The sequence below is a fragment of the Chaetura pelagica genome, unplaced genomic scaffold (genome assembly GCF_000747805.2).
Source record: "Chaetura pelagica isolate M959 unplaced genomic scaffold, ChaPel_1.0 scaffold1771, whole genome shotgun sequence".
In the NCBI taxonomy this organism is placed as follows: domain Eukaryota; kingdom Metazoa; phylum Chordata; class Aves; order Apodiformes; family Apodidae; genus Chaetura; species Chaetura pelagica.
Window position 1 is genome coordinate 62207 of NW_009952197.1, and position 9981 is coordinate 72187.

The window sequence follows — 9981 nt, forward strand, 5'->3', positions numbered from 1 at the left end:
TGCTGATTCGTCCATTTATATTTTGCAGTTTTGTTAACTAACAGACCAGAAAGCTGTCATCATCCCCCAGACTACTTTAGAACTTCCTTCCAATTTTAATTATTAACACTCTGCCCTTCACTAAAGCATATCAAAGCACTTAACAAACATTACTGAAGCCACATAACCACTACAAAACAGGCAAAAATTGCACACAACTCATTTTACAGTGGCTTAAGGTTTTTTTTACCAGATTTATGTTAGAAGACTGGTCTCCTGATTATGGGCAAGCTTATGACAGGAGAGACTGAGGGAAGTATCTGCCTCACCACAGGTTCCTGACCTAAGTTTGGATAGAGCATTTTATCACCTGATGCTGCGGCTGCTCCTTGTTAAGGGGATGGGTGACAGTTTTCTGCCAGTAAAGACTATGAAGATAAATGAAAGTGCTCAACAGCACCTTAAACTTCTCAGGTCAGGCTTAGAAGGTCATGGTCTGGGCAGTCTCAGGGGAGAACTGGAAGCAGACCACACTTCCCTCTCCTGAGCATCATTCGCTCACCACTGCTCCTCTGCATTTTCACATCTCAGAACAGAACTTCTTAGCTCAAGAAAACTGCAACAGAGAACCAGTGACATCAATTCCCTTTCATGACCCAAATCAGTGGCTTATTTTACTTTCCTCAAAGTCCTCACCTCTTTTTTAAGCCTATTTTTAGATTTAACTCCGTATTCTGCAACGTGGCAGGAGCTGACAGACAACACAGGCCTAAGTAGGTCTTGCCAGGTGTTGCAGGCCACTTCTAAGGTGAAGGAAAGATGGAGAAAAGACAAGTTGGGACGATTGTTATGGCCTGGCCAAAGCTTCAAAGGAGTATTTCTGGCTGTGCTTGAAACACATATGCTAGTGGTCAGTTGTGAGACAGACAAGATACTACTTTTACCATGGGAACACATGCAAGAAATAGGAAAATCAACCTGCCTGAAGTCAAATGCAATTTGAATAACTTTGTATCTGCCGCCTCTGAATTTTCACTCCACTAAAACACCCTGACCTTTAATTATTTTTTTTTTCTCCTTTTATATGGTAACATCCAACTCCAAGCTTTTAATGCCATTCTGGTGGGAAACAGGGACAAAGAAACAGTCTGAGGTATATCTTAGTTGCATTTCATAGTCCATAAATCTGCACAGTCATTTAGGAGAGGGAGCAAAGGATGCTAGAGCTGAACCACAGCGGGTAGGAGCAGAGGCAGCAAACACAGCATTGCCATAAAAATCCTAACTTGCCCAGCATATTAAGCTTACCTTTATATTTTCAAAATGCAAACCAGACTCCCTGTCACTGTAACATTCCCAGACAGTACCATTTTCTTCAACAAGATAGAAGAGGCACAAACAAACATTCCTTCCTCCAAAGCATCCATTATCCTCGGGGCAAACTAACCTCACCTTCCTCCCACATGCTCCACTAGCACCTACAATACCACAGCAGCTCCTATAAAATACAGAAGCAACTTACAGAGTGTGCAGTTTTCATGTGAACATGACAGCATTAAGGTCAGCCGAGATGAATTCCATCCAAAGCAAACCTGGAACACCCCAGCAGCTACCAAACTACAGGATGCTGCTAACACACCCCAGTGGAGGCACCACACATTCCCACCAACGGACATTCTCCATCCTTGTACGCAACTTCCTTCTGCCTTCAAGTGATAAGAAACCAAAATATACATTGACCCCTTTCCCATAGAGGAGAGGCTGCAGTTACAACCTCTGCATCAGCAACAGGAATGTGCACTGCCTCAGGGTTATGTGCAGCCTTCCTACGTGTGCGTGTCTGGGAGAAGCATAAGGTTTAAATTCTGGGGTTTACTTTACCACAAAGGAGATGCAAGAGCTGTGAGCTTCCTCAAGCTGTTCTCGGCCAGAATTCCTCCCTCTCAACTTTCTCACTTTCCCAGATCTGAAAAGGAAGCTTTTCTAAGTACAGCAAGCAGCTGCCTAGGCAAAGGGGAAAGGAAACATGGAACAGTTCCCTCTCCAGTGGCTGCTTCACACAGATCACCATTATCGTTCTCTCATTCCACACTTTCTCTATAAAAGCCCAGAATTAAAGCCTTAATCATGACTTACAGAAATCCTTGTGGCTGCACATGACAGAAGGATGACAGTTTTTTCTTATAAAAGAAAGTTTCGAAGTTACAGATTATGGCAGCTCCTTGAGTAGGAAAATAGCCATCTTCCCCTCGTTATTACCAGCCAATTATTATTTTTTAAAAAGACATTATTTCAGAGCTAACTTTGAACAGTTTTTTACCTTTATACAGCACATAAACAGCAAACCAGATGTTTGTTAGATATAGAAAAATAGGCTTTTAGTCCTGTTTTAAAAAGAGATTCACTTGAAAATGAGAAGTATTTGCAAATAAGGTGAGGCAGGATGAATAAGACCTCATACAGAGGAAAAAAAAAACACACCAAACTTCCATTTTAGGAAAAGAAAAAAAGAAGTGACTCACTTGCAGCCCAGGTGTGCTGGTGTGCGCAGAGGGCAGGTTCACAGGGGGGACAGATTTCAGTTTGCACTGGATACACACATGTACCACTTTGACCTGTATAATCATACTGACAGTTGTTTGGTTTAGTATTGAGCTCTTTGGATACTGAGTTAAGATCCCATCTGTGGTGAAATGTTAACAGCTTATTTACAAAGCAAGTGGAGAAATATACAGCAGATTTTTATTTAAGATACAAAACTGGAGATCTCTGTCTAGCCACAGATAGTGCCAGAGCTTCCTGCCTGACCATGAAGGCATCAGCTCTGGATATACATTTTACCATTTGTAAGGGCAAGATAAGAGCTTATTCTGTAGCTGGAGATATTGTGCAGCCTGCTGTAACGATGTAAAGTATTCTAAGAACCTTAAACAGAACCTGCAACACAAGTACAAACACTCACCAGCAGAAAATACAAGCTATCAAGCTGGACCAGACACTGGGATAGTGTTTTCCCATCAACTTTCAGAATGAGGTGCTGGTGCCCCACTGGCTTGTCCTTACACTGACCTAGTGTCCTTATCAGTCTTCCAAGAAACTTAAAGGCCATCTCACATCAACTCAACAGAAGAAAGGAAAAGTTAACTGTGAGCTACTGTAAAAAGTCTGTGTCACTCTCAGTGCTCTCCTGAGAAGCATGAAAACCAGCCAGCTGCACGGCTGCCACAGGGAAAGCAACATGAGCATGCAACACATTTTCAAAACCTCTGCACATCACAAGTACTAGGGGTTTTTGTCTGCAGGCTTGATAAAACACTTCAGCACAATCTCACCTGATTCCTTCACAATAAGATTTACTGACTACAGGTGAGCAGGAGCTTTGTTTTTGTGCATCATCCTCCCCTGCACCTGAGTTTCTCTTTTTAAAAAACCCAGCACAGGTACAGCAATAAATAAATTGTGCAGGCAGGACAGAGAGGCAGTTGTAACTGTACTACAGTCAGTGAAACATCCCTCTCTGTGCTAAACACAACCTGGCTGCGTGGGTGAGAACAAACACTGCTGCCACAGCCTGTACCTCAACAGCAAATGTGGCAAGAGCACTGAGCTCCTGACAGCCTGGGCTGCAGCAGCCAGGGGCAGCTCTCACCTCCAGTGTGTATCCTGTAGTAAAAGACAGCACATCCCCTCTGAACACTGTGCCAGACTCTAGTCAAGTGTATACTTGAGACAGTTACTCAGGCAATCCACAAAGTATGGCTTGACTTTAACTTCCAGACAATTTGTCTTTCCAACCACAGAATAGCTCAGTCAACAAATTCAAAAGGTACATCTTTTTCTACCTTCAATTAACTACATTACTACTATTTATAACAATGTGATTGATAAATGCTCTACAGAAGCTGTAATTAAGGTATTTTTTCCTTGGAACACATACTGAACCCCTTGGCACTCAGACACCTAATGAAAAGCAATTTATCATCTTGCTTTGAATAGCTGCATCTGACTCCTTAATGCAAAGGGAAGCACACTTTGCTTTAAGCACTACTGCTCTGAAAAAGTAATGCATGCCACAACATCCCAAATGCCACCAGACATGGGTCAGATTTTGATCGGGATGACTGTGACCAGAGCACCCACCTCACTGAGAAACTGGGTATAACTGAGTAGGGCCTAGCTGGGATCCTCTCCCCCAGAAAGCAGTCGAGCAGGAGATCTGCAGATGGGCCTTTTCAGGAGGGAAGTCAGTAGTGCCTTTTCAGGACACTGGACAAAGTTCCAAACTCTCCTGTGCTGGCAGGGCTGGGAGCCTTCTCGCCGCTCCTGGTGCCGAGCGGCTCTGGCACACTGGCCGGGAAGCAGCAGCTCAGTGCATTTCAGCCTGGGCATGTGTTCAGCTGCTCACAAAGCAGACAAAAATAAAGTGCTTACAGAGTGTTTGAATGATAATTTATCAAATTGAGCGTTGCTTTGTATAGTTGACACATGGGGAAAAAAAAAATGCAGCATCTAGAAGGAAAGGCTTGACATGGCAGAAAATTGTATGTTGGTATTAACCACTGGGGGGATTAACCAACCTTCAAAGCCTAAAATCTGAACTCCCATTTCTGGGAGTACAGGCCACAGATTTCCAACACAGAAACTGGTCTGTACTCCATGTGGCAGACCGAATGCAAGGATTACATATTCCCATTGCACATGTAAGCCTGTTTCCCATTCCTGCAGTGTCTTGCTCTTTCCCATTTTTCTTTTGATGCAGATAAAAGCCAAGGCAGATTGCAACTGCTGATACAGAGAAAGGCACAAGACACAGAGCGCCTTTGGACAGAGGGGGAAAAAAAAAAAAAAAAGGACTCTGGTCCAGACTGCTAGAGCATGTCAAGAAATTGTCTTTGAAACTACAAAACTAGAAATGAAAGCACTGCATTCTTATTTGATTTGATCAAAGCGACCGGAGGGGAGGGGGAGAAATCACATCATACAGATGTAGGCTAAAATTTAACTACTTCACACATAATGTGGGACCAGTTGATCCCATGCAGACATAAATAAAGAGGGAAAACAAAGAGGTAAAGTCACTCTTGCTCTGAATACACTGCTTCCACAGATCACTGCTTCAGGGGTTGCCAAAGAGCACCAGGAACCCATTTCAAAGCAGAAAGGCAGAGGAAGCACATACCCAGCTCTCTCACCATGGGCACACACTGTCGGTCTCCAGTGAAAAGCAGAGGAACGAGCTCCTGTCAGACCAGGGAAAACATTCTCCAAATGTAATGGCTATTTGAATAATTAACCCATCTCTCCCTGTGGGACACTGCTCCACTGATCTGAATGCAGGATAACAGCAAATCATGGCAATCCTTGCAATGAGGGCTTTGTCCTGCAAAGGGACAAGACCATAATTCTCCTTGAGTGTCCACTCAAGATACATCTTCAGCACAGGGAGAACAAAGTCTTGCAGAAGTACAAATGACACTATTGGCAGCAGCCTTGCAGAACCCAAAGAACAGCACAGAAGAAACAGGTAACTCCAGCTGCCACACTCCCTAATAGAAAGGATTTAAAATATCTGCTGGATGGGCTCTGCCCTCATGGAAATTTCTAAGTGCAGAAGGTGAACCACTCAGACTGCCTCTGGGGTGAAATGATCTAGCTCCCTGCCTTTCACTAAAAATGAAGCAGAAGTCATTTTAAGGAGTGAGGCAGACGAGTCTTGCAGAGAAGATCAAAAAGCTCTCCAGATGTTTATTTTAAATGAAATTCAGAAGCCAGTATAAACCAGATTTTAAACACTGAATAATCCTTACCATAATTTGCATGAAAAAAACAGGGGAGAAAAGGTTCCATCCTCCCGCTCTGAAACACCCCAGGAATGTGCAGGGTTAGATTTTGTTCCTAGACTCTTGAAATGAGAATCAGAGCTATGAACAGCCCCGTGTTGCAATCTGATGGTTGTTAAGCACATTTCTCCCCTGTCCTGTACAATTTGATGGATGCTCAAGACACACACAGAGGCATCCCATGTGAAAGAAGACTTCCACCTTCCTCAACAAGACTATTCAAAATCATGCATTGAAAAGCATCTAAAAATGTCAGTCCTAAATCTTCAACTTCTCATTTCACTACTCACTGAATGCCTCTTGATTGTGCAAAAGCAGAATATTCAGGTGTCAATCTAAGCAGCTTGGGTGTTATGCTGACAATGTGTCCAGAGAGAGGAAGAGAAGAGGGGACAGATTTCCAACAGCTCAGACACTTCTCTGTAAGGAAAGCTGCTACACAGCAAGGGAGATAAATAAAGAGGGAAAGTAGCACATTGGAGAACTTTCACCAAGGTCACATCAGGATGCTGAACACTACCCATCTGCAGGGGAAGATTTAGATGCCTATTCTAACACATATATCCATTCACATTTTGGCAACAATAGTCCTCATTAAACCAAACCGGTTCTAACCGTGAAAGAAGGACATTGGGAAGACGATATTAGCTAACAAGTACAAAAGGAAAACCAACAGAGCCAGTCTTGGATGGGAGCCCTTTGCAGGAAAATACAGCCTTGCAGTGTGTACAGAGTCCCTGCACAACTCCAGAGCAGGCAACAAAGCCCATCCCAGCCAGATGAGGGACAACTCTGCTCTAACCAATGCTAACAGCTCCTGGCTTGAGCAAAGAGGAGATTCTGTACCTGTCTAGGCAAGAGGAGAAGTGGGATCCCATCAGGAACAGCAGCTCTCTGCTGCTACCCAGGGTCACCTACATGTTGCAGTTCCTCATTGCTTTGAAATCAAGGCTGTGGACACGTGGCAGATCACCACAGACAGCCCATGCCATGAAGAAAAAGCCCTGCCCCCAAAATATTAGATCAGTTACTGCTGTGCCCTTAACAAGAGCGTTTCTTGCCCGTTTCAGTGATCTGAAAGACATGCTGGGCAAAATTTCAAGCTATGACAAAGTGATCTTATCACTTCTGTGCTGTTCTCGCTACACAAGCCCCTGATTCAGCAGCATGTAATAAAATCTTCATTTGCATGAAAAGCACTCTGATCACAAAGTCTTCTGTTCAACAGTCCTCTTCCCATCTACAGCATAAAGATGCAAGCACCACTGTCATTTTGCTGGTGACTAAGGTGAAATACTTATGCTTTATTTGGAGAGGCTCTCCACATTTTAATACAATCTCTTTTTAAAATTGTAACACTATTTTGGAGTAACACAAAAGCAGCACACATCCAAACTATGCAAGCACTGCAAAGTTCACATACCGTGCTCTAAATTTTAATAACTGTGCCATATGAAGGACATTTCGTATCAGCACACAGGGACCACAAACAGTTCTAAAATGTCTTTAGCATTCAACAAGTCCAGTCTTTTCCAGTTTGCCTTTACAGTGTTCAGTATCATGACATACAGCACTCACAGAGGATTTATTTCAAAGGAAAAGAAGGTGTAGCCATGCAAAGAACAATGCTCTGCCTGCAACAAGATTAACCACTGTCATGGGAGACCAATAAAAACAAGTATGTTGTTATCTTTCTTTATAAAGAGACTGTTAAAGCTTAACTGTGTTAGGAAACTTTCCTTTGGACTAAATCATGAGCCAAATGTATGTGAGCAACACACATACCAGTGTATGCAATTAAATGCCTCTCTCCTGATGCTGCGGGAGAAAGTCCATCCACCCAGAGGCAGGTGACCAGCCTGTGTCCTCTCCTCATCAGAGATCTCTCCCCAAGGCCAGCCCCAGTTCCCTGTCCCCTGACAGGTAACACCACTTCCTATTTTCACCTGTTTGCAAAGTTAATCAGGTCCCACTATAAACCCCGATCACACCAGGCTCCAAGTGAACTCAGTGAAAACAGAAATACCTTTCATCAGGTCAGCAGTGCAGTCCCCATTTAGAAACGCATTCCTTCACATTAATCCAGTGCCAAAAAACATCAGGATGTGTGCTGTGCTGATCCAGAGAGGGTGTTAAGGATGCTGTTGCCTCCTGTCTACCACCCAATGCCTCATCTGGTGCACGGCCACGCAATGCCGGCTCTGCGACAACAGGCACTATAAATTGGGCAGCTCAGCAACACATGTACACTGAATTTTTGAACGAGCTATTCTAAGCTGCTTTGCTAGCAATTTCTGGCCTGTGCAGTTTGAAAGCACACGGTTCTGGCCCTCACAAAGAGCAGACCTGTAAATGACATCTTGAGGATTAAGCTGATTGAGATGCAATTTGCCTAGCAACCATTCATTAAGGAGAGTTCAGAAACAGGCCAGCAATCTATTCCACCTCCTTATCCGAGCAGTAAACAGATAACAGTCTCTACTGTGTCCTCTATCCTCTGGTTCAGACACATTGTAAACAGATTTTTCAGAAGTTTAAACTCCTACAGTAAATCTCAGAGAACAATCCTGCTCTACAAACACGAGGGATTCAGTTTCACCAAGTGCCTTACAAGCATGAAACAGCTCTAGGAGGAGGGCAATGTAAATCAAATTGTGAATGCATCTGCAGTTCCTGTGTCTCCAATATTTTTTCACATCAAGCACTAAGAGCCCATCCCAGTTGTTAAAAAAAAAAAAAAAAATCTTAATCACACAAGCATTTGGCATTACTATTCTGATCACTGAAAAAAACTCAATAAAAATCTTATTCCCTTCCTTCATCTTCTGGAAGGAATCGTTTGGCACTTTGAAAGACTTTGATAGAGGTTCCCCCCTTCAGAGAAGAAAACAAGTCACCTCCTCCCTCCCATTAAGCATTTTTTTCTTATTAAATAAGCAAGACAACATAAATGTCAGCACTGAAAATCAAACCAGCTATTACAGCTTGAAGAATTTTGCTAAAAAGATTAAGTGAAATCATGATTTTGCATAATCGTTTCCCCACAAGAAACATCTGATAACATCTCATTGTGCTCCAAAATTAAGCTAAAAAGGTTATCAAGGACATATTTAATACTATATACCTGAATGGTTCTCCTTTGGTGTGCAGTTCTTCTGGGAAATCACTGTGACATACAGCATGCTATTGCAATTAAATATGCAAGAAAGAAAAATTTAACTGACTATGAATAATTAATACTCTATAATACTACTTCGTAAGGTAAGTCTGGCTGAGTATCCCTGCAGATGAGATACACCTAAATACAAGGTTCAACAGAACTGGTTGCTTTACTTTTATGGTGGAGGTTAAAACACTGAGTAACTATGGCTCATGATGAGTTCAAGAGAAGGTGCCAACCCATCCATGCCTCCCTTCTCCTGCTCACTGCCTGTCAAGCTCCAGAAAAGCTGGGAGAAAAGCAAGTGCTGCAACAGTCACTGCACTGCTCACCTGCATCTCAGAGGCAAGAGGCTTTCCAAACACTTCCCATTAAAAAATATAAAGCAATTATCTGACTTCCCAGTAGAGAGAGTAAAAGCAAATATGACGCAACAATTACTCGCAGAATAAGATCAGGCTAAAGTTGTGAGAAAAAACAATTTAAAAGGTTTGCAAGAGCTAAGGAATTCAAGTTACTTTCCCAGAATCTATCTTAATGAGAAAGATACCATCAACTCACAGACCAGACGTTCCTGTTTCAAATTTACAGTTTTGGAGGCTATAGAACATCAACTGTAGCAAAGCCACAGTTGGGTGGCTGGGTACAAACTCTCCATCTCCAGCACAACTCTCTTTTATTAGCTCCTACTGAAAGCAGCAATTAAAAATACGCTTTTTTTCCATCAACAACGACCTTAAACAGATTAAATTAATATTTACCAAAGTCCTCACAAAATTGGTATTCAGCTCTTGGCACTTTCCACTAGACACCAGGTCAGGTCAGCTCCGTGCTAATTGACACACAATGCACTTGTTGCACACATTGGGTGGAAATCCCCTGTTCCCCTCAGTTTATCCAAGCAGCACAGCACACAAACAACACCCCGCCACCAAGCGCTACTTTTAGATGTATACATTTGAAATCCAACCATCATTTGTGATCGCTGAAGTGGAACAGGGC